The following is a 27,333-nucleotide window of genomic DNA, read 5'->3' on the forward strand; positions in this document are numbered from 1 at the left end:
TGAGTTATTACTGCAAATTTAATGTTCTTGTTTCACATTTTCCTCAAATCCATTTGGCTTGCACCAAATGAAAATAAAAAAGAATTCTCCTTGGCCCTCCACTCTCAAAATCTGGAGCTCTTAATGAGCATTTCAGAACACTGTCCATTCACATTGCATTTAGTTGTTTTCTTACTCTTCTCTGACTGTGAGAGTTCTTCCATTTTTCCTTGTCTTTTATGACCTTGATACTTTAAGAGAACACTGGACAGTTATTTTATAAAATTTTCTATATAGCTTTTTGGACATTTTGCATTATTAGAATAAAGCTTTGCATTTTGGTGAAAATATCACAGAGGTGATATGCCCTCATTGCATAATATCAGGAGGTATATATCATAACTCGTTGCTGGTAAAGTTAATTTTGATCACTTGACTTAAGTGGTGTCTATCAGGATTCTCCAAGGCAAAATTTCTATTATTTTTTCATTTTATAATTATTAAGTATAATTATTAAATATTAGATATTTGAAACTTTAGTAATTTTTTTTCTGCTTAAATTCTAATTCACTGATTTTAATATCCATCAGTAGATTTTGTCCATGGCAATTATTGTTCTGTTTTAACAAGTTTTAAATGAGTATATAAAAATTACTCCTACTTTAATCCAGGAGCAGTGAGCTCAGTTTACCTTTTTCCATTTCATTATTTGTGAATTTCACTGACCTACAGTGAAAATGTAATTTTCATTTTCTATAATATATTAATCTTAAAATAGAAAATAGTTTCAGAATACTGAAGTCATACCTTTGTGAGGAAAAAATAATTTCCAATTATAGTAAACAGTTTGTGTATTTTGTTTTTAAGATAATGGCATTCAGTCAAAACACTGTTTCCCCAGATTTTTTAGGTCAGTTCCTTTCTCTATATCTCCTTCAGTGTAGTTATTTGATTCATGTGCAATACAGTTAGATTCACTTGTCTAGTCCTTGTATTAGTTAACTTGGGCTGCCATAACAAAATACCAGGCAGCTTAAATGACAGAAATTCATTTTCTAACAGTTTTGGAGGAAAAAAGTCCAAAAACAAGGTATTGGTCAGTTCAGTTCCTGGTGAGAGCATTCTTCCTGGATCACAGATGGCACCCTTCTTGCTCTGTCCTCACATGGTAAAGATAGACAGAGCTCTCCAGTGTCTCTTCTTTATCAGATTAGGCCTCTTTGATCTTAATTGTTTCCATTCTCCAATTACATGCATACTGGGGCTTCAACACAGGAGATTAGGGGACATAGAATTCAGTCCATAACAATCCTAATATCCCCCAATATTCTGGTTGAGATTTTAAAGACATTTCATACAACAAAATTTATATTTTGTGCTGTATAGTTCTATGGATTGTAACAAACAAGATCCCCTCAATGCAAACTCCTTCCCTTTCTATAGTTTTACTAGTTTCCACAGTGTCATGTCTATAGAATCATATAATATGCAGCCTTTTATGTTGGCTAATCTCCAAAATATACAGCTTATGCAGCTCAATATAAAAAATAAAAATAAAAAAATGAGAAGGTCTAAATAGGCATTTCTCCAAATAAGACATACAAATGGCCAAGAGGCACATGAAAAGATGCTCAACATCACTAAACATTAGAGAAATGTGAATGAAAACTACAATGAGGTATTATCTCACATTACTCAAAATGACCATCATCAAAAGCATCTATGACAATAAATGCCAGTGATGGTGTGCCAAAAAGGGTACCCTCCTACACTACTGGTGGGAATGTAAATTGTTACAGTCACTATTGACAACAGTATGGAGGTTCCTTAAAAAACTAAAAATAGCACCAGCATATAATTCAGCAATCCCATCCCTGGTCATATATCTGGAGAAAATCATAATTTGAAAAGATATATGTACCACAGGGTCTTCCCACGTGGCTCAGAGGTAAAGCCTCCGCCCGCAATGCAGGAGACCTGGGTTTGATCCCTGGGTCAGGAAGATTCCCTGGAGAGGGAAATGGCAACCCACTCCAGAACTCTTGCCTGGAAAATTCCATGGGCTACAGTCCATGGGGTCGCAAAGAGTCGGACATGACTGAATGACTTCACTTTCACTATTTACTTTTCATGTACCACAGAGTTCACTGCAGCACAATTTACAATAGCCAGGACATGGAAGCAACCTAAAGGTCCATCGATGGAGGAATGGATAAAGATGTAGTACATTTATACAATGAAATATTACACAGACATAAAAAAGAATGAACTAATGCCATATGCCGTGACATGGGTAGACTCAGAGAATGTCACACTGAATGAAGACAAATGAATACAAATATCATATCACTTGTATGTGGAATCTAAAATTAAAGGTACAAGTGAATCTATTTATAGAACAGAAATAGAGTCATGGACGTAGAAAACAAACTTATGGTTATGGAAGGGGAAGGAGGGAGATTGGGATTGATATATACACACTACTATCAATATATGCAAACTATAGAACTAGTAAGAACCTACTGAATAGCACAGATAACTCTACTCAATACTCTGTAATGACCTATGTGGTTCTCTGAATTTTTTGTAGCCTACAATTGCATTTATTGTTAATTTTGAAAAACTTTGGTGGGCATTTATCCTGTTCCTTTATCTGCTGGGTATTCCTCTGTCTCTTCATCTTGTTTAAATTGCTGAGTTTGGGAGTCCTTTCTGTATTCTGGCAGTTTGTGGAGTTCTCTTTATTGTGGCGTTTCCTCGCTGTGTGTGGGTATGTAGAGGTGGCTTGTCAAGGTTTCCTGGTTAGGGAAGCTTGTGTCGGTGTTCTGGTGGGTGGAGCTGTATTTCTTCTCTTTGTTCAGTCGCGCTATGGGGAGGGAGGGAGGGATGCTGCAAACAAATGACACTGGCGTGCGCTCGCAGTGCCTCAGCCACACTGGGTCTGCCCCCGCTCACGGCGCGTGTAGCCTCCCTGCCCACACTGCTCAGGCTCTAGGTTGTTCCGCCGGGAACAATCCGAGGCTGGCCCTGGGTTGCATGCACCTCCCAGGTCCAAGCCGCTCAGGTTCAGGCACTCAGGTAGTCCTCAGAGGCGCAGACTCAGTTGGGGCTGCGTTTTGTGCTCTTCCCAGGTCCGAGCAGCTCAGGTGATGAGGTGTTTGGCGAGCGCCAATGCTGCGACTTATCGCCTCCCCACCACTTGGTTATCTGGGTGTAAAACCGGCGCACCTTCTCAGGCAGATGTTGACCGTCCAGACCCCCAATAAGTTTTAGTTAGCAAAGAAGCCAGTTTTATAGATAATGTCTCTCTGGGGCTGCAATTGCCCCCTTCCGGCTCTGGCTGCCTGTCACCGGAGGGGGAAGGTTTGCAGCCGGCTACCTCTGTTTAGTCCTTTGTTCCGTGCGCGGGCTGGCGGTGTCTTAGGTTAGGGCTGGCTTTTTGCATGGTAGATATCCCACAGTCTGGTTTGCTAGCCCAAATTATTTCGCTCAGATAGTGCTCAGGGTATTCAGGCCAGATTCTTACTCTCAGCGATGCAGCCCGCGCCGCGCCTCCCTGCCCAGCCCCCGCTTGCTAATGGCGGATGCAGGCGTCTGCGCTGCTTCTCCGCTGGAGGAGTTACCGTAGGGCTCGCAATCTGCGAGTTTTAATTGTTTATTTATTTTTTCTCCCTGTTACGTTGTCCTCTGTGCTTCCAAAGCCCGGCACGGATTCGGCAGTGAGAAGGTTTCCTGGTGTTTGGAAACTTCTCTCTTTTTAAGACTCCCTTCCCGGACGGAACTCCGTCCCTCCCTCTTTTGTCTCTTTTATTGTCTTTAATATTTTTTCCTACCTCCTTTCGAGGAGTTGGGTTGCTTTTCTGGGTGCCTGATGTCCTCTGCCGGCATTCAGAAGTTGTTTTGTGAAATTTACTCGACGTTTAAATGCTCTTTTGATGAATTTGTGGGGGAGAAAGTGTTTTCCCCGTCCTACTCCTCCGCCATCTTGGCGCCTTCCCTCCCTTGGCGCCAAACCAAACAAAAGAGGAAGAGATAGGGAATCTACCTGATAAAGAATTCCAAATAATGATAGTGAAATTGATCCAAAATCTTGAAATTAAAATGGAATCACAGATAAATAGCCTGGAGACAAGGATTGAGAAGATGCAAGAAAGGTTTAACAAGGACCTAGAAGAAATAAAAAAGAGTCAATATATAATGAATAATGCAATAAATGAAATTAAAAACACTCTGGAGCCAACAAATAGTAGAATAACAGAGGCAGAAGATAGGATTAGTGAATTAGAAGATAGAATGGTAGAAATAAATGAATCAGAGAAGATAAAAGAAAAACGAATTAAAAGAAATGAGGACAATCTCAGAGACCTCCAGGACAATATTAAACACTACAACATTCGAATCATAGGGGTTCCAGAAGAAGAAGACAAAAAGAAAGACCATGAGAAAATACTTGAGGAGATAATAGTTGAAAACTTCCCTAAAATGGGGAAGGAAATAATCACCCAAGTCCAAGAAACCCAGAGAGTCCCAAACAGGATAAACCCAAGGAGAAACACCCCAAGACACATATTAATCAAATTAACAAAGATCAAACACAAAGAACAAATATTAAAAGCAGCAAGGGAAAAACAACAAATAACACACAAGGGAATTCCCATAAGGATAACAGCTGATCTTTCAATAGAAACTCTTCAAGCCAGGAGGGAATGGCAAGACATACTTAAAATGATGAAAGAAAATAACCTACAGCCCAGATTATTGTACCCAGCAAGGATCTCATTCAAGTATGAAGGAGAAATCAAAAGCTTTTCAGACAAGCAAAAGCTGAGAGAATTCTGCACCACCAAACCAGCTCTCCAACAAATACTAAAGGATATTCTCTAGACAGGAAACACAAAAATGGTGTATAAACTCGAACCCAAAACAATAAAGTAAATGGCAACGGGATCATACTTATTAGTAATTACCTTAAACGTAAATGGGTTGAATGCCCCAACCAAAAGACAAAGACTGGCTGAATGGATACAAAAACAAGACCCCTACATATGTTGTCTACAAGAGACCCACCTCAAAACAGGGGACACATACAGACTGAAAGTGAAGGGCTGGAAAAAGATTTTCCATGCAAATTGGGACCAAAAGAAAGCAGGAGTCACAATACTCGTATCAGATAAATTAGACTTTAAAACAAAGGCTGTGAAAAGAGACAAAGAAGGTCACTACATAATGATCAAAGGATCAATCCAAGAAGAAGATATAACAATTATAAATATATATCCACCCAACATGGGAGCACCGCAGTATGTAAGACAAATCCTAACAAGTATGAAAGGAGAAATTAACAATAACACAATAATAGTGGGAGACTTTAATACCCCACTCACACTTATGGATAGATCAACTAAACAGAAAATTAACAAGGAAAAAAAAAAAAACATGTATCTATAAAGTTCACTAAAGCAAAGCACAGTAAAATGAGGTATGGCAATAAAAGGCGTTAAATTTATCAAATTAAAAAAAAAATAAAGTGCTGAAAAATTAAAGCTGTCAATTCTGTAATAGATATTCATTGAAAGTATCTTTTGAAATGGGGGTGAAAACACCTTCAGAGAAATGAAAGCTAAGGAAGCATGCACGAGCTATAAAAAATGATAAAGTCCTTTATGAATGATGATAATATCAAAACAAAACTTGGAAATACAGGAAGGAGTAAAGAGCACTACGAACAGTCAATACATGGATAAACATTAGAAACTATTCTCTTTTCTTAATTTCTTCATGGTAAACTATCAACATTATATTGTGAAATTTTTCAGAAAAAAAAAAAAAGAATATGGTATGACATAGTTCTGTCTTAGATATTATGCAAATGGGATGAATACTGAAAATAACTAAAGTACCTCATGGTACATATTTTCACTTATAAATTGATTTCATTTAATTGGCTACTTGATAGTGTTATATTAAGCTTCAAGCTGAGTCAAAGATTTCCTTCAGGAAGCAATTAAAAAAAAAAAATTTTGAAAAACTTTCAGCTAATATTTCTTCAAATTTCTTCTTTCCAGTTCTATCTTCTCCTTCTGGGATTATTACACTTATGACAATTTGTATTTGCCCAACAGACTTTGGGTATTTTTTTTTAATTTCTTTTTTTGTTTAAAAGTTTCTAACAGTATCCTACCTATCTAATTTTGATGATTGCTATGTCTATTATGAGGGCTTTACTTCTTGTTTTATGTATCTTGTAACTCTGTTGCTATAAGCCAGTCATTTTACATAGACTAGAAGAGAATGAGATAAGCACAGCTTTTATGCTTGGAAATGGACTGGCTTTACTTCTGCTCATTTAGTGTAGGGAGGTGTTTAAGTGAACTTGTCTGGGTTTTAGGAACTTGTCTGGGCTTAAATCTGATGTTGCTATTGTTATCACTCAGTGTGCAACAGGCTTCAAATTCCTATAAAGATGTCTTTCTTTAGGGTTGGATTTATCAGAACAGTTCTGATTTTTCTACCTTTTGAATTATACCTCAAAAAGTTTCTTTGTTCCTGTTCTTTCTCTCTCTGTCCCAGAAGTTTTCTTTTTTATTTTTTTTTAATTTTATTTTATTTTTAAACTTTACATAATTGTATTAGTTTTGCCAAATATCAAAATGAATCTGCCACAGGTATACATGTGTTCCCCATCCTGAACCCTCCTCCCTCCTCCTTCCCCATACCATCCCTTGTCCCAGAAGTTTTCTAACATTACTTGTTATTCAGAGCATATTACTTACGCAGTTGATAATGGACAGGAGGGTGCTTTTTCTGTTATTTTGATTAAGTCTGAGTCTAGTAATGTGTCTGGATTTTAAAAGTATGTTCTTTCTGTACCCCCTGCCCCAAACTATCATTTTGGGCCCAATGTCTTGTCTCACACTTCCCCTGAAGTAAGGTTTATTTCTTCTCCCTATTCCTTTTCCTCAGATACAATGGATTTTCATACAGGTCCTAAGGGGAGCTGTGCTCATTGCCCAGTTCCTCCACATGTTAAGACTGTTCGAAAGTAAAGATAGGATTGGGCAGAATTTCTTGTACCTTTTAACAACCATCTAATTCATATCCTGTTAGATTCACTTGTGTCAAACATTTAGCTCAGAAACCTAAGGACACTGTTGCAATATCTCTAAGAAGCTTCCAGAATTTGTATCTGTGACAAAGTGATGTTAAACAGAATAGTATCTTATAACGGGAAAAATCACTTTAAAGTGACAGCACAATGCATGCAAAGTCCAGAAAAGGAAAGAATTATATATTGTATATATTCAGAAATCCTTAGTTTAGGATCTGACCAAACAATTCAGAAGGCAAAAGAACTGTACTTATGTTAACTCATATATTTTAAAAAGAAATGTAATGCCTTATTTTTTTTCTTATTTGCTATTGATTATGAAGAGTTCTCCTATCTTTTAATGTCACTCAAAAAAAAAATTACTAAGGAAAAACACCAATACAGTATACTAATGCATATATATGGAATTTAGAAAGATGGCAATGATAACCCTGTATACGAGACAGCAAAAGAGACACTGATATATAGAACAGGCTTATGGACTCTGTGGGAGAGGGAGAGGGTGGGAAGATTTGGGAGAATGGCATTGAAACATGTGAAATGTCATGTATGAAACGAGATGCCAGTCCAGGTTCAATGCACGATGCTGGATGCTTGGGGCTGGTGCACTGGGACGACCCAGAGGGATGGTATGGGGAGGGAGGAGGGAGGAGGGTTCAGGATGGGGAACACATGAGAAATAAAGGAATAAAAAATTAAAAAAAAAAAATTACTCTCTGTGTACAAATACCACTGATACATCATTGAAACTACCTCTGGCTTCCATTCAAAAAGAAGAGTCATTCTTTCATTCAGATATTCAGTTTTCTCTAAGATAGAAATTTATTCACATTTATTAATATAAAATTGCCTTTGTGTTATTCAAAATTCCATTTTGTAAATGTAAAAGCAGTAGAAGAAATCAAAGGAGAGCACTGATATAAATGTTTGCTTTCCTAATATGTTAGACTGATATAATAAGTTAGTGAAATTAACTAACTTAACACAGTCATAGACTGTGAAAATTCCTGGATTCAAAAAGTAGTTAACGTTAAAAGGTGAATGATTTGATATTTATTTTATATTAAAATAAAACTGTACTTTGCCACCTGTATTATTGAGCTCATGTAGAATAGGTTATCCATAAATACATGTAGTTTATATTATTGTGTTATATATATATATATATTATTTATTTCTATTGAATATTTCTATGATTTTAATATCATGTTCTTACATTAAATACCATTTTTTTCTATTTTTAAATACTAGTAATTATTTCTCAGTGCTACTTTCTATTCATGATTATCACAAGCAACTATTTGTTCTTTCTGTTCCAAATGGTGGATTTTGCTTGTTGGTTTCTTGATATATTTACAAAAATTTTAATTCTCAAAAAAAGTGCCTGTGAAATGAAAACAATGTTATAAAGAATAGAAACACAAAAGACCTCAAAAGTTTTTCTCTCTCTTGAGAGAGAAGAACAGAGCTGGAAGCATCATAATCCCTGATTTCAAACTATACTATAAAGCTAGAGTTATCAAAACAATATGGTACTGGCATAAAAACAGATATATAGATCAATGGACCAGAATAGAGAGCCAACAAATAAACCCACACATTAACAGTCAATTATTCTACAATGAAAGATAAAAATAAAAGGGGGTAAAAATAAATAATGGATAAAAGACAATTTCTTTGATAATTGGTACTAGGAAAACTGGACAGCTACATGTAAAAGAATGAACATTTTCACACATCATATACAAAAATAAGCTCAAAATGGATTAAAGACCTAAATGTAAGACCTGAAGCTATAAATCTCCTAAAAAAGCATATAAGAAGAATGCTCTTTGAAAAATAATTGCAGTATTATTGTGATAATGTCTCCTCTGGCAAGAGCAACAAAAGCCTAAATAAACAAGTGAGACTGAAGTAAAATTAAAAGCTTTTATACAACAAAGGACATGATCAACAAAATAAAAAGATTACATACTAAATGAGAGAAACTATCCATATTGGCAAATGATTTGACCAATAAGGAGTAAATACCAAAAATACACAAACAGTATATATAATGCAATATAAACAAACTACCCAATCAAAATGTAGGCAGAAGACCTTTTAAAAGATGTAAAATGGCCAACAGACATATAGAAAATACTCAACATCCCTGAAGGTCACAGAAATGCAGATCAAAACCAATATGAGATATCCTCCTACACATCAGAATGCCCATCATCATAAAGACCACAATTAATAAATACTGGAGAGGATGGGTGAGGAATACAAATTGGAGCAGCAACTATGTAAATCAATACTAAAGGAAATCAACCCTGAACCTTCATTATATTGATGCTGAAGCTGAAACTCCAGTACTTTGGCCACCTGATGCGAAGAGCCAACTCACTGAAAAAGGCCCTGGTGCTAGGAAACTTTGAGAGGAGGAGAAGGGGATGGCAGGGGATGACATGATTGGATGGCATCATCAACTCAAGGGACATGAGTTCGTGCAAACTCCAAGAGGTAAAGGACAGGGAAGCCTGGCATGCTGAAGCCCATGGGGTCACAAAGAATTGGACATGACTGAGCGACTGAACAACAACTATAGAAAACCGTATGGAGGGTCTTTAAAAATTATGAATGCAACTACGATATAATCCATTAATTCCACTCCTGGGTATTTACAAAGGAAACAAAAACTCTAAAATAGAAAGGATACATGCATTCTATGATCACTGCAACATTAATTATAATAGCCAAGATAAGAAGTAACCCAAGTTCCCACCAACAGATGACTGTAAAAAAAGAGGTGGTGTGTGTGTGTGTGTATATATATACACACACACATATATACACACATATATATACAGAGGTACTATATATAATATTATATTATTTTATGATTGAATATTACTCAATCATTAAAAAAGAATGAAATCTTGTCATTTGCAAAAACATGAGTGGACCTAGAAGATATTACTTGTTTCTATTTCTTTAACTTTATATCTATATCAGATGACAGATGTTCACAAAACTTACAGCAATAATAATTTCATGACATATGTAAGTAAAACCATCATGCTGTACATCTTAAATTATATATCAATTATATCTCAAAAAAATGGAAGAAAAAGTTCAAACATCATAGAAAATCTCCCCAAATTATAATTTTACTCTGAGAGAACAAAATTTTCAGGTTAAAATTCTAACTGAACTACATTTGGTTTAAAAAATATTGAAGAATTTTATTCCCTGGGGAAGGGAATGGAAAACCACTCCAGTATTCTTGCCTCAAGAATCCTGTGAACAGTATAAAAAGATAAAAAGTTACGACACTGAAAGAAGAGCTCGAGGTCAATAGGTGTCCAATATGCTACTGAAAAAAAGCAGAGAAATAGCTTCAGAAAGAATGAAGAACTGGGTCAAAGTGGAAATGACACTCAGTTGTGGATGTATCTGGTGGTGAAAGTAAAGCCTTATGCTGTAAAAAACAATACTGCATAGTAACGTCCATGAATCAAGGTAAACTGCATGCAGTCAAGAAGGAGATGGGAAGAGTGAACATCAAAATCATAGGAAACAGTGAACTAAAATGAATGGAAATGAGTGAATTGATTTTAGATGACCATTATATCTACTATTGTAGGCAAGAATCCCATAGAAGAAATGGGGTAGCCCTCAGTGAACAAAACAGACCAAAATGCAGTACTTCAGTGTTATCTCAAAAATGAAAGAATGATCTTGGTTCACTTAACAAGGCAAACCATTCAACATCACAGTAATTCAAGTCTATGCCCCAACCACTGATGCCAAAGATGCTGAAGTTGAGAAGGTCTAGAAAAATCTGTAAGATCTACTAGAACTGACATCAAAAAGATGTTCTTTCTGCATAGGGGATTGGAATGAAAATAGTAGGAAGTCAAGAGATACCTGGAGCAACAGGAAAGTTTGGCTTTGAAGTACAAAATGAAGCAGGAGCCTTTACAGATAGCTGAGGAAAGAAGAGAAGTAAAAGGAAGGAGATAGGGAAAGACATACCAAACTGAATGCAGTGTTCCAGAAAATAGCATGGAGAGATATAAATGCCTTCTTGAGAGAATAATTAAAAGAAACAGAGAAAAAGAATAGAATGGAAAAGACTAGAGATCTCTTCAAGAAAATTGAAGATACCAAGGGAACATTTTATACAAAGATTGGCATGATAAAGAACAGAAATGGCAAAGACCTACCAGAAGTAGAAAAGAGTAAGAAGAGGTGACAAGAATACACAGAAGAACTATACAAAAAAGGTGTTAATGACCCAGATAATGACTATGGTGTGGTCACTTGCCTAGAGCCAGACATTTTGGAGTGGGAGATCATGTGGGCCTTAGGAAGCATCACTATGAACAAAGCTGGTGGAAGTGACTGAATTCCAGCTGAGCTATTTCAAATCCTAAAAGATGATGCTGTTAAAGTGCTGACTCAATATGTCAGTAAATTTGGAAAACTCAGCTGTGGCCACAGGATGGGAAAATGTGAGTTTTCATTTTAATCCCAAAGAAAGGCAATGCCAAAGAATGTTCAAACTACAGGGCAATAACACTCATTTCACGTGCTAGCAAGGTAAAGCTCAAAATCCTTCAAGCTAGGCTTCAGTAGTATGTAAACTGAGAACCAGATGTACAAGCTGAATTTAGAAAAGGCACAGAAGTGAGGTATCAAATTGCCAACATTCATTGGATCATAGAAAAAGCAAGGGAATTCCAGAAAAACATCTAATTCTTCTTCACTGACTATGCTAAAGCCTTTCACTGTGTGGATCACAACAAAATGTTGAAGATAGAACCAGACATGGGACAGTGGACTGGTTCCAAACTGGGAATGAAGTACGACAAGGTTGAATACTGTCACTCTACTTACTTAACTTATATGCAGAGTACCTCATGTGAAATAGGCTGGAAAACTCACAAGCTGGAATCAATATAGCAAGGAGAGATATCACCAACCTCAGATATGCAGATGACACCACTCTAATGGCAGAAAAAAAAAAGAGGGACTCAAAGCCTTTTGATGAAGCTGAAAGAGGAGAGTGAGTGTTTAAAACTCAACACTCAAAAAACTAAGATCATGGCATCCAGTCCAATCACTTCATGGCAAATAGATGGATAAAAAGTGGAAACAGTGATAGGTTTTATTTTCTTGAGCTCCAAAATCACTGCAGATAATGACTGCAGCCAGGAAATTAAGACACTTGCTCTTTGAAAGAAAAGCTATGACAAACATAGACAATGTATTAAAAATAGAGACATCATTTTTATGACAAAGGCCCATATAGTCAACCTAATGGTTTTTCAGTAGTCATGTTGGGCTGTGAGAGTTGGACCATAAAAAAGGTTGAGTGCCGAAGAATTGATGCTTTCAAACTGTGGTGTTGGAGGAGGTTTTTGAGAATTCCTTGGACAGCAAGAAGATCAAATCAGTCAATCCTAAAGGAAATCAACCCTGAATATTCATTAGAAGGAGTGATCCTGTAAAAATATTGCTCCAGGAACCACGCTGACCTTTTCCGAAAGCATTCAGATGCTGTACTTCTAACATCATCACTGCTGCTGCTGCTGCTAAGTTGCTTCAGTTGTGTCCGACTCTGTGTGACCCCACTGATGGCAGCCTACCAGGCTCCTCCGTCCCTGGGATTCTCCAAGCAAGAACACTGGAGTGGGTTGCCATATCCTTCTCCAGTGCAGGAAAGTGAAAGTGAAGTCGCTCAGTCGTGTCCGATTCTTCACAACCGCATGGACTGCAGCCTACCAGGCTCCTACGTCCATGGGAGTTTCCAGGAAAACATCATCACTAGAATAATGATCAAGGATTTGTGAAGCAGACAGTTATATTTAATTAAAATATAACTTTGTGCCTTAACCCACTGTTCTACAATAAATAAAACGCTATTTGGATAACTCTACATAGCTCTTTATATCTATACATATTTAACATTCCCAAACATCTTAGTCCCCTCATGTCCCTCATATTTCCATTCATTTTTTAATGTTTCCTTGGAATTCTAGGATTGTTTTTCATATGTTCTGTAATGAACTAATTATGTTTTCTCCAATTTCAATATACTATTTACTGCTTATTTTACAATCATTAACTTAAATTTAATTATTTTGATACAATATATTGTAATTTCACCTTATCTCCCTTTTTCATTGTAGCTTTACAGATATTCTGACTTCAATTTTTTTTTCTGAATATAAGCCAAATAGTGATCTTCCTTCAGCTAAGTCATATTCTCATCCCCTCAAGCAGAGAGTCATTTCATGTTTAATAATACTGACATACTCAGGAAAAGGGCCCCATCATGTGCCCCACACTTTGGCCTTCATCAAACATGCCTCTTCACATTAAATGAGATCTGTAGTACATCTCTTCAACATAATGGACCAGTATATGGAAATCCAGCATAGCATACTGAAACAGGGATTTTCCTGAGTGGACAGACATATCTGTAGCAGGAACAGAATAGAAGCAGGAGAAAGAAGATAAGGTATATAGGCACTGTATTTTGTGGAACCCCGATTGTCTAAGCATTTCAAGTCAGAATCTGAATTTCTAAGCCTTTATAGAACTGTATCTTTGCAAAGGAGGAGATGAGTTGTATTAACATTTTATTAACTTGATTTAGGACTTTGAAATAGTTAGACTTATGATATGGACTCTTGCTTTATGCCTTTAAAATGTAAAGACCACCATGCAATTCAGCCATGTAGATATCCCAGGAAACCTAGGCATCAGCACAAAATTGACTGCTCATTTGGATGTTCCTTGAAGGGGTATAAAGAGGCTGGAATCCTCATGGCAGTATCAGTCACAGGATTTACCTTGTGGTGCAATGGCTTTTAAAGAATTAATGCTGATGCTAAATCACTTCAGTAAGTGTCCTACTTTGTGACACTATGGACTGAAGCCTGCCATGCTTCTCTGTCCATGGGATTCTTCAGGAAAGAATACTGGATTGGGTTGCCATGCCTTTCCCAGGTGATCCTGCCAACCCAGGGATTAAACCCACATCTCATGTCTCTTATGGCAGGTGGGTTCCTTACCACTAGCGATACCTGGAAAGCCACTAAAGGATTAAGAGTAATACTGTTAGTTATTCAGTCATGTCCGACTCTTTGCGGCCCCGCAGACTTTATAGCCCGCCAGGCTCCTCTGCCTATGGGATTCTCCAGACAAGAATACTAGAGTGGGTTGTCATTTCCTTCTCTAGGGGATCTTTCCGATCCAGGATTGAACCTTGATCTCTTACACTGCAGGCAGATTCTTGAATAGGTAAATATAAATACACTCAAGAGTGGTATGCTGCTTTCTTGGGAGAAGGTACAAAAATTCTATTGACCTGCACTGTAAGTGATGTTCTTTGAAAAATTTCTCCAGTGCCTATGTTTTCTATAATATTACCTTGGGATTCTACTTAGTTTTGTAATTAGTATCCTCTAACATGTAGGAGATACTATTTTATATTTGTCTTCCACCTATTTGTAGTCTTACTATATGACTGACCTTTTTACCTCTACCCCTAACCTGTAATGATGAGGAAAAGCTTAGCAGTTGTTGAATATAGGCCTCATTTTGGAAAAAAGAAAAATCCACTTGGATTATTTGGGTAGACAAAATATTTCAAAAAAAGGAAAAATGATATAATAAAACTTTTTAAGTTCTTGCCCAATGTTAAAAAAAAATAGTTCTTCATTTTAGTATAAGATTAAGACTGACAAAGAATATTTACAACCAAGTGAGTTAAATAAAAAATCCTGTTAACTCCTTCATCTGGCTGGAGCAAAGTTCCTTGATAAGATTAAATAAAAAGACTGTGTCTTTTCTTGGACTTCCCTGGTGGCTCAGATGGTAAAGAATCCACCTGCAATGCAGACCTGGGTTCAATCCCTGGGTTGGGCAGATCCCCTGGAGGAGGGCATGGCAACCCACTCCAGTATTCTTGTCTGGATAATCCTCATGGACAGAGGAGCCAGGAGGGCTACAGTCCATGGGGTTGCAAAAAGTCAGACACAACTGAGCACAACAATAAAACTTTAAGCACAAGCCTTTCTTTACCCTAAGCTGCAAATGTTCACACTATGCTTCCTCATTTTTAGTATAAAGATAAGCACTCTGAAATGTCAAACTGTTTTACCACAGCAACCCTCAAATTCCATGGAATATGCCTAATAATTTCAGTTGGTTGCTAATAAATAGTTTTATACTTAAGTACTATTTTTTTGTATTTTTCTTTTGTTGTTTTTACTATTTACACGCACTCCACAATACCTCTGGCAGGGCGTTGGGGAGTAGGAACACTTGAGACTCTTGCATCCCAGCAGCTGCTTACAATAAGGTAATGTTAACGTTTCCTCTACAATTTTCTTCACAAACACTTTGTTCCCTATACACTGCATTCCCAGAAGGAGTGCGTAAATATAAATGAAGTAAAAAACAAAAGATTATATGTCAATGAATTACCCTGCCATGAAATTAATACATGTGTTAGTCACGGAAAATATCTAAATAATCATCAAACCATATCACATCCAACAGGGAACACTTGAACCTAAGCTCACTCATTTTACTTCTGAGGTATATATGGAACACTACTAAGCAAAGAGCACACTAGAAGACTATTTGGATTAAAAAAAAATGCGGAGTCTACAGAGAAAGTACTCACTATAAGTAGAGAGAACACGGGTATGTAACTAGGTCTAAAAACAATTTAGCAAAATATGAATGGAATGAGCAATTTTGAGCAAAATATTGAGCCTGTAACTCAGAGTAGTCTCTACTGCCTTGAACAGGGAACCACGCTTAAGTCTAGGCAGAAATATCTTCTATTTAACATACTATCTCTGCAGGGATTGACACATAGGATGACCAATAAATACGTTTAATGAATATTTGTGTATATTTTTTGCTATTTCTTTTGGCCAAATAAACTTTGAATGCTATTTTATTTGAAAATGTCCAAGCTGATGAGTCTTTGTGAGGGAGCAATAAACATCTCCACCTCTGAAAACTAAAACACTGCTATGAACTCACTTTGTCAGCTTTCTTTGCACCTAAGACACAGACACATGACCTAATAAGTTCTTTTATTCAGACACATACATCAGACTAACATGCTGGCATGGGATGAGGGATGGTGATCTCTCTCTCTTCCTTCCTCCTTTTCCTCTCCTTTTGCCTCCTCTCCTCTACCTTCCCCATAATCCCCCTCCCTAACTCCTTCCCCGCCTCCCTATAGTAGCAGTGGCTGCAGAGTTGTTACTTTTGCATAAATTGAAACAATGGTAACCTATACCATCCAGTTCAATTCAGCAGTAAGAGTTATATACTTTTTTAAAGATAAATTTTTAGTGTTGCTTTGATTTTTTTTTTTTTTTAATGTAGTCTTGGGCCTTGTACTTCAAGACTCTTAACAAATCTGTGAGATATCCTTTCAAGTTTTTTTTTTTTTTTTTCCTGCTTAATCACTCAGCCTTTACTGATTACAAATATGAATCCTAATTGCTACAAGACTGTAAAACAAAGGCAAAATTAAAGGATTGCTCTTTATCAGAGAGCATTAAGTGTTGTCTGGTATTAGCACTCTACAATTTACTCTGAATCCATAAAAGAGACAGATGGCTAGTGGTATTAATGCCCACACTGGTTCGAAAAGTTGTGGCCAAACCTACTATAATTTGGTATAGCAATGCTTTGAGTTTCTGCCAGTCCATTTTGGTAGAAGAAGTTTCTGAGAGTGCTTTTTGCTCTAAGTGGTTTTAGGAAAGTCAACCCTTATGGCAGAAAGTGAAGAAAGACTAAAGAGCCTCTTGATGAAAGTGAAAGAGGAGAGTGAAAAAGCTGGCTTAAAGCTCAACATTCAGAAAACTAAGATCATGGCATCTGATCATATCACTTCATGGTAAATAGATGGGGAAACAATGGAAACAGTGGATGAATTTATTTTTCTGGGCTCCAAAATCACTGCAGATGGTAACTGCAGCCATGAAATTAAAAGACGCTTCCTCCTTGGAAGGGAAGTTATGACCAATCTAGATAGCATATTCAAAAGCAGAAACATTACTTTGCCAACGAAAGTCCATCTAGTCAAGGCTATAGTTTTTCCAGTGGTCATGTATGGATGTGAGAGTTGGACTATAAAGAAAGCTAAGCACTGAAGAATTGATGCTTTTGAACTGTGGTGTTGGAGAAGACTCTTGAGAGTCCCTTGGACTGCCAGGAGATCCAACCAGTCCATCCTAAAGGAGATCAGTCCTGAGTGTTCATTGGAAGGACTGATGTTGAAGCTGAAACTCCAATACTTTGGCCACCTGATGTGAAGAGCTGACTCATTTGAAAAGACCCTGATGCTGGGAAAGATTGAGGGTAGGAGGAGAAGGGGATGACAGAGGATTAGATGGTTGCGTGGCATCACCGACTCTATGGACATGGGTTTGGGTGGACTCCGGGAGTTGGTGATGGACAGAGAGGCCTGGCGTGCTGTGGTTCATGGGGTCGCAAAGAGTCAGACGTGACTGAGCTACTGAACTGAACTGAACTGAACCATGAATTGACACCAAAAGTGATAAGCAATATAGGTGGCTCCAAAGGCAAAAGAAGATGGTAACTTTGCTTTGATAGGCACTAGCAGCACTGGAGATAACTTTCTGTAAATTTCAAAATACCCACAGCTGAAGCAGAAAAGGTAACTGCCATATAGTAAATAGTAGTTAAGAGAACTTGTTTATCATTAGACCGATTCTGATAAATCTCTGAAATATTTGGAGATGACAAGAGCAGGACTTCAAGGAGAGATGGAGAGTTCCACTAGATTTTCTGGAGGGTTCTGGAACTACAAAAATACTCTTTATTACCAAAAATAATCTGAATTTTGTATTGATTCTAAAACCCCTGAAATTAATATAAGTAGAGAAATTGGGTTGGGAAATAAAACTCATTAAAGACATGAGAGATGTCTTCCAACAACAACAACAAAAAGTTTTCTGAGTAAAATTTAACTGGACTAAAGGACATGCATTTCCTTTTAGAATCATTCATTAACAAACGTTCATATTCTTTGTGCTGTGTACAAAGTATACAAGGGTGCACACAAACATTTTTGGTAATGGCACAAGAAATGGCAAGAGAACTGAGGAAGTAAGAACTCTAGGGAACATTCAGAAAGGTAATCATACAAAAATGTACATGATGGAAAATGAAAATACCTAGGTGGACTAGGAAGAGTCTTATAACCAAAGAAGAGAATACAAACCTTCAAAAGGCTTGATTGGTTTTGTTCTCAAAGTGATTTCTAAACACAAAAAAACTCATAATTATATGAACTACAGGGTATATTAATCTATTGAGGATTTTGTATAAGACCTATCACAGATTTTTCATTGTTCTATTCTGCAAATTGACTTTCATCAGGCTTGCTTCTCATATGAATAAATTTCCTGTCTCTACTTGCTGTTTATTGAATCGAATAATTGGCATTTTGATGACTATTTTGAAAGTGCAAGTTCTAGGGCTTGACTGAGCTGTTCCTACTGCATTCTGGCACTGAATTTCGGTGGAAGCCTTTCCCATTTCAGATTCTAATTCAAATTACAAATCAAAGTTTTGAATATAAAGGTCTATGAATAGGACAACTCTGTATAGATTCATAAAAAACTACCTCATAGGCTAGAACTAAAAGCTAAGAATGTCTTTCAGTGAGGACCATTTGGCTGTTAAAATTTTGGCAGCTAGAGAATACAAAGCAGACTGAGGAAAATAAGCCCTGTGAGGGCTTTATTTGACACAAACACAAGTTTCTCATGTCATTCTTGGTATGTACCTATTGTGATTTTAATTACTTACTAGTACTTTAAAATGCTTGCTCTTTTGCAAGAGTTTTCTATTTAATAGCTGATGTTTTCTAACATTTAATGTGTTATATAAGTATTTTAACTTTCCATACATTTGAGACAATGTTTTATTTTATGGCATATGCCTAAAAGTATGTGCTAAAATATTCTAAAAGAAATTTCTACTTTCCATGTGGGTATCATACAATTATTATTGAAATTTTTAAAGAAATTTTCTTTTAAAAAAGCATTTAACATAAGAATTTTTTGTAATAATAAAAAATATTCCTCAAATGTTGACTTACCAAAATTTCCCTTAAAATGTACCCATCTACCAGTTCAATCCCCCAGATTAGAAGGTGTCTAATATGCTACCGGGAAGAGAGGAGGAGAACTACTAATAGCCCCAGAAAGAATGAAGAGGCTGGGCCAAAGCGGAAACAACATTCAGTTGTGGCTGTATCTGGTGATGAAGCTAAAAACTGATCCTCTAAAGAACAGTACTGCATAGGAACATGGAATGTTAGGTCCATGAATCAAGACAAATTGGATATGATAGAAGGAGATGGCAAGAGTAAACATCAAAATCTTAGCAACCAGTGAACTAAAATGGATGGGAACGGGTGAATTTAATTCCGATGCCCATTGTATTTACTACTGTGAGGGACAGAGAGGCCTGGCGTGCTGCAGTCCATAGGGTTGCAAAGAGTCAGACACGACAGAGTGACTAGACTGAACTGAACTGTGGACAAGAATCCCTTAGAGGAAATGAAGTAGCCTTCATAATCAAAAAGAGTCCAAAATGCAGTGCTTGGGTGCAGTCTTGAAACATAACAAAATGATCTCAGTTCATTTCCAAGGCAAACCATTCAACATTACAGTAATTCAAGTCTATGCCCCAACCCCCGATGCTGAAGAAGCTGAAGTTGATCAGGTCTATGAAGACCTAGAAGACCTCCTAGAACTAACATAAAAAATAAAATAATAATAATAATTTTAAAAGATATATTTTTCATCACAGGGAATTCCAGCTTTTAAGTCATCCAGCTCCACATTTCTCATGATGTGCTCTGTGTATAAGTTAAATAAACACAATGACAATAAAGAGCCTTGTCATACCCCTTTCTCAGTCCTGAATTGTTAGGGTTAGGGTTGTTTTTAATATTCTTAGAATTATGGTATTACTTTATGAACCTTTCAACAACTAAAAGTATCCTTCTTTGGTCTATAGAATGTAAGGTGTTAATGTAAAGTTCAAATTAGAAAACAAACAGACAATTTAAAAATCAAAGTCTACTAATTATGACTACTTTACTTACATATATATCACTGGTATCATGAATAAGGGTGAGAAGTATAAATGAGGACCCTGGAAAACAATAGCTAAAAATAAGGCATGCATAATTTATATTCACTCAAGTACTTTCAATTAGAATAACTTTATTAGATACTGATATATTCATCAGAATCTTGAAAGAAAATACAAATTCAAAGAATCATGACATTGGAGCTATAACTACAAACTAAATAAAAAAGACCAAGATTCTCTTTCTTAGTCTACTAAGCATGACAGTTTTACATTTTAAATATATTTATTAATATATTAAGGTTAATTTTTTTTTCAAGTCAAATACTTATCAGTGTCAATGCCATTTAATGCTAATATTTGGTTAAATACTTCAGGAAAACTGTTAACTTTCCATCTTTCTGTTTGTTAATTCATATGGCCATTCATCCACAAGAAGAGTTGCGCTGAGGACTTGCTATGTATGTAACTCTCCTAAGAACACCTTGGACTCTGTGTTTATTCTCATAACTCTAAAACAACGAGGAAAGCACTAGGAACAACAAAGGAGAAACATAAAAGGAGTCTGGATCCTTAAATTATGGAGACCCACAATCTCAGTGCAAATAAATAATCTAAACTGTTTTATATGAAAAAAATAAACTACTATTTCATTACTATTCCATTAGTAAACTCTGGGAGTTGGTAATGGACAGGGAGGCCTGGTGTGCTGCAGTCCATGAGGTCACAAAGAGTCAGACATGACTGGGCAACTGAACTGAACTGACTGAACTATATTTTCCAGTTTAACTGTGGCACAAAAACAAATGTTCTGATATGCAGGCTCTTGTATAACAAAACCAAACATTAGGAAAAGTACTGAATAGGAGAAAAAAATCAGAAGCTATGAGATGAAACAAAGAAAGTAAAAATTCAAACAAAACAAAACAAAACAAAAAAGACCCAGATATTTTTGTTACCTTTTCCCCACCTTCTGGGCAAGTAAAGAAAAACAAGGAAATTAAGTTGTATTTAAAAACAAAATTTTTTGTTTAGTTTTAATTGGAGGCTAATTATTTTACAATATTATGGTGGGTTTTGCCATACATTCACATGAATCACCCATGGGTGTATACGTGTTCCCCATCCTGACCCTCCCTCTGACCTCCCTCCCCATCCCGTCCCTCAGGGTCATCCCAGTGCACCAGCCCTGATCACCCTGCCTCATGCATCGAACCTGGACTGGCGATCTATTTCACCTATGGTAATATACATGTTTCAATGCTAGTCTCTCAAATCATCCCACCCTCACCTTCTCCCACAGAGTCCAACAGTCTATTCTTTACATCTGTGTCTCTTTGCTGTCTTGCATATAGGGTCATCGTTACCATCTTTCTAAATTCCATATATATGCATTAATATACTGTATTGGTGTTTTTCTTTCTGACTTACTTCCCTCTGTATAATAGGTTCCAGTTAAGTTTTAGAATGAGCACACTAGAAAGATGCTTGATTGAAATATTAGAACATATGTTCTACTAACAGGATATAGACCTAGATAATCACGATGGTGTGATCACTCATCTAGAGCTAGACATCCTGGAATGTGAAGTCAAGTGGGCCTTAGAAAGCATCACTACGAACAAAGCTAGTGGAGGTGATGGAATTCCAGTTGAGCTATTTCAAATCCTGAAAGAGGATGCTGTGAAAGTGCTGCACTCAATATGCTGGCAAATTTGGAAAACTCAGCAGTGGCCACAGGACTGGACAAGGTCAGTTTTCACTCCAATCCCAAAGAAAGGCAATGCCAAAGAATACTCAAACTACTGCACAATTGTACTCATCTCACACGCTAGTAAAGTAATGCTCAAAATTCTCCAAGCCAGGCTTCAGCAATATGTGAACTGTGATCTTCCTGATGTTCAAGCTGGTTTTAGAAAAGGCACAGGAACCAGAGATCAAATTTCCAACATCCGCTGGATCATGGAAAAAGCAAGAGAGTTCCAGAAAAACATCTATTTCTGCTTTATTGACTATGCCAAAGCCTTTGACTGTGTGGATCACAATAAACTGTGAAAAATTCTGAAAGAGATGGGAATATCAGACCACCTGACCTGCCTCTTGAGAAATCTGTATGCAGGTCAGGAAGCAACAGTTAGAACTGGACATGGAACAACAGACTGGTTCCAAATAGGGAAAGGAGTATGTCAAGGCTGTATATTATCACCCTGCTTATTTAACTTATATGCAGAGTACATCATGAGAAACGCTGGACTGGAAGAAACACAAGCTGGAATCAAGGTTGCCGGGAGAAATATCAATAACCTCAGATATACAGATGACACCACCCTTATGGCAGAAAGTGAAGAGGAACTAAAGAGCCTCTTGATGAAAGTGAAAGTGGAGAGTGAAAAAGTTGGCTTAAAGCTCAACATTCAGAAAACGAAGATCATGGCATCCGGTCCCATCACTTCATGGGAAACAGATGGGGAAACAGTGGAAGCAGTGTCTGACTTTATTTTGGGAGGCTCCAAAATCACTGCAGATGGTGACTGCAACCATGAAATTAAAAGACGCTTACTCCTTGGAAGGAAAGTTATGACCAACCTAGATAGCATATTCAAAAGCAGAGACATTACTTTGCCAACAAAGGTCCGTCTAGTCAAGGCTATGGTTTTTCCTGTGGTCATGTATGGATGTGAGAGTTGGACTGTGAAGAAGGCTGAGCGCTGAAGAATTGATGCTTTTGAACTGTGGTGTTGGAGAAAACTGTTGAGAGTCCCTTGGACTGCAAGGAGATCCAACCAGTCCATTCTGAAGGAGATCAGCCCTGGGATTTCTTTGGAAGGAATGATGCTGAAGCTGAAACTCCAGTACTTTGGCCACCTCATGCGAAGAGTTGAGTCATTGGAAAAGACTGTTGCTGGGAGGGATTGGGGGCAGGAAGAGAAGGGGACGACAGAGGATGAGATGGCTGGATGGCATCACTGACTCGATGGACGTGAGTCCGAGTGAACTCTGGGAGTTGGTGATGGACAGGGAGGCCTGGCGTGCTGCGATTCACGGGGTTGCGAAGAGTTGGACCCAACTGAGCGACTGAACTGAACTGAACAGTATATAGACAAAAGGAATTGCTTATATATCAGATATGAGGAAATTCACTGCTGGATAAATAGGCTTGATCATCAGAGAACAAAACTTTCAGTCAAACACCAGGGAAAGAGGAGACCCTCTGCCATCAACCAGTGATTGTGAGAGAGAACCATGAGAGAGAGAGAATACCAGCCCCAGCTACAAACACCTCAGTTTAAGACCCTAAGCTGAGGAACAGCTAACCTGCACTCTATTCCTGACCTATAAAATGGTAAGAAAATAAATTTATGTTGTTTAAAGCTGTTAATGCATTATGCTATAGCAATTTATCAGACAGCAAAGGAAAACTAATGTAATAGACAACTAGATCTAAACAAATAAAAATAACATTCCAGATAATAATGTGCCAAGTTCATCTTATTCTTATGAAATTTAAATTGATGAATAATATAAAATTTTAAATATTTCCTCACTCATTTTTAGCAAATAATTAATCTGTATTAGTTTTCTTTTATTTCAAAAGCATATGTTACTGTATGGTCTTTTGTCAAAGAGTCACAGAAAACAGAAATACTTATAGTAAACTTTTGCTTCACTCCAAGACTCTAAATGAATGTATCAATAAAATTAGCTCTGTTGTTTTCTGTATTACATGTCCCTCATTTCCATCTACACCCTTCAATTTTGAGACCTGCACTTTAGTGAGCCACCTTATTAGCTAAGGGGAGTGTACATTATTTCTTAGAAGTTTGGGGCCAAGAAAAGATGCTACAAATCAGTGAAATTAAATTTCATTGGAATCACATGCATGCACGCTAGGTCGCTTCAGTTGTGTCTGACTCCATGTGACTCTAGCCCACCAGGCTCCTCTGTCCATGGGATTCTCCAGGCAAGAATACTGGAGTGGATCACCATGCCCTCCTCCAGAGGAACTTCTTGACCGAGGGATCAAACCCATGTCTCGTCTCCTGCATTTTACCACTAGCACCACCTGGGAAGCCCCTTGGAATCACATGTAACTTAACAAATAATGTCATAACATTCATTTGTCAAAATAATCTCAAAAAATCTGGATATACAAAAAAATTTATCAAACTTGAAATGTGTATATTTACATATAATTCTATTTCATTTGAGTCAGCACTCCATCAAGAGGTTACATTAACTTTCAAGTTTATTTTTTAATTTATACATAAGAATAGATTAAATATGTACTTCTTAAACTGTCTACAGACTACTGAAGTAAGCCTAAACTCCTTTTGGTCCACTTCAACATTTAACTCTCATTAGCAATTGCACTGGATGCATTGTTATGCATGTCAAGAGGAGACTCCAGGTATTAAATAAAACACTTAATGTGCATTAATAAAGAAAACTATATATGACTTTTGGATAAATCAGTGACAGATATATTTTTATGAGTGTTTTATATCATCTGGGAAGTTCTTGGCTATCACCAAATGTATTCATTCCCAGCACTGAGAAGCATGATTAGCCCTTGGCATAAATAAGAAAATAACTTTTGCTGGTTTTTTGGGTGGTGGATCCATAAAGTTTGTAAATTTCTTTCCTCAAAATAGAAATTTTGTGAAAGTGAGCACACGTTAAAAGTCAATTTATGTAATAGTATTCTGAACATATGCATCACCTATTTCTCTAAATTTGAAACTCATTTCAGACTATAGGACTGAATCAATAGCTATTTGGAATTATAAACCAAATTTTATCAATATTTTTCTCAGGAGTGCTGTGCTGTTCTAACAGCTATAGGAAAAAGGACTGAAAGAATTTTTCCACTCTACAAAGCTAAATATTTCAAACAGAAGTGTTAAATCCCTGCTTTTCTACCCTTTACTACCTTCTGGCAATCTTCTCTGAACAGTACTTAAAGTACTTGTGCATCTCCCTCTTGAGTCCTGGGAGCCTTCTCTTTGTGTCTGTAGGTGTGAGGCCTAGAGGTGCTCTTTTAGCTGGAGGGGCCAAATACATCATCCCTGGTACCAAACTTTGGAGTCGAGAGAGGGGATCTGGGTGACAATAGCATTTGACCACTCTTCACTGAAAACTTAGTAAACTTCACAAGGCAAGGGAGGAAAAGAAGGCAAAATAGTAACACTGCTTTCTTTAAACATAAGTGGATTTATGTTAAAACAATAATTAATACTTGTCTGGCCTGCAGACTGTAAAAATGTGAAATCTTTGACTTCCCTCCATCTCACATATATATATCAGCCCATTCCTACTGTGGATTTACTCAGGCAAGATACTAAGACACTGAGTCAATTTAACCCCATGTTCCTCTTCCCCAACCCTCATCAATTCTCTGCTTGCAATTGATATTCATCTCAATCAGATAAAAGTTCCAACTAATTTACAGATAATAGAATTAGACTATGATTAAGTCATAATTTATGAAATATTTAGGAATCCAGCATTTCTTGAAAGCTTATAGTAATGTCAAAGACAAATTTTGGTTATACTGAAAATGTTACCAACTTGGAGGAAAAAGAAAAATATTATTGATTTTTTTTCTTTCAATTTGATATATCTAAATGTAAATTAAAGTTTGATAAACTGGGGTAACAGAATAATATTTTAACATTTTCAAATCCATGATGATGATATAAAACTTTTCATCACTTTTATTTTCCTCAAATACAAAAATTGAACCTAAATATTAATACTATGAGAAAAATGCTAAGAAAATAGCTGACCTCTCATAAAGCATTAGTTCTCACATATCACTTCATTAACTTTCCTTACAACTTCCCTAGAAACTATGGTAAAGTTACAAATATGGTTGCCCATTCAGATTCTTCGGAGAAGGCAATGGCACCCCACTCCAGTACTCTTGCCTGGAGAATCCCAGGGACAGGGGAGCCTGTTGGGCTGCCGTCTATGGGGTCACACAGAGTCGGACACAACTGAAGTGACTTAGCATAGCATAGCATTCAGATTCTTGGGTCTTCTCAGGTGGCACTAGTGGTAAAGAACTTGCCTGCCAATGCAGGAGACCTAAAGAGAATTGTGTTTGATCCTTGGGTCAGGAAGATCCCCTGGAAGAGGGCATGGCAACCCACTCCAGTATTCTTGACTGGAGAATCCTAAGGACAGAGGAGCCTAGTGAGCTACATTCCATAGGGTCTCGCAAAGACTAGATACAACTGAAGCAACTTAGCATGAATGCAGATGCTTAACAGTAATCTTTTTTTTTTTAATCTATTTACAGAATTTTGTTGTTTTCTGTCAAACCTCAACATGAATCAGCCATGCTGCTGCTGCTAAGTCGCTTCAGTCGTGTCTGACTCTGTGTGATCCCATGGACGGCAGCCCACCAGGCTCCCCCATCCCTGGGATTTTCCAGGCAAGAATACTGGAGTGGGTTGCCATTTCCATCTCCAATGCATGAAAGCGGAAAGTGAAAGTGAAGTTGCTCAGTCATGTCCGACTCTTTGCAACTCCATGGACTGCAGCCTACCAGGCTCCTCCGTCCACGGGATTTTCCAGGCAAGAGTACTGGAGTGGGGTGCCATTGCCACAGGTATACATATATCCCATCCCCTTTGACTCTCCCTCCCATCTCCCTCCCCATCCTAGCCCTCTAGGTTGATATAGAGCCCCTGTTTGAGTTTCCTGAGTCATACAGCAAATTCCCATTGGCTATTTTACATATGGTAATGTATGTTTCCATGTTACTCTTTCCATGTATCTCACCCTCCCCTCCCCTCTTCCCATGTCCATAAGTCTATTCTATATGTCTATTTCTCTGTTGCTGCCTTGTAAATAAATTCTTCAGTACCCTTTTTCTAGATTCCATATATATGTATTTGAATATGGTATTTATCTTTCTCTTTCTGACTTACTTCACTCCGTATAATAGGCTCTAGGTTCATCCACTTTATTAGAACTGACTCAAATGTGCTCCTTTTTATGGCTGAGTAATATTCCACTGTACATATGTACTACAACTTCTTTATCCATTTACCTGTCAATGGACATCTAAGTTGCTTCCATGTTAT

The sequence above is a fragment of the Bos taurus genome, chromosome 7, assembly GCF_002263795.3.
Source record: "Bos taurus isolate L1 Dominette 01449 registration number 42190680 breed Hereford chromosome 7, ARS-UCD2.0, whole genome shotgun sequence".
Classification (NCBI taxonomy): domain Eukaryota; kingdom Metazoa; phylum Chordata; class Mammalia; order Artiodactyla; family Bovidae; genus Bos; species Bos taurus.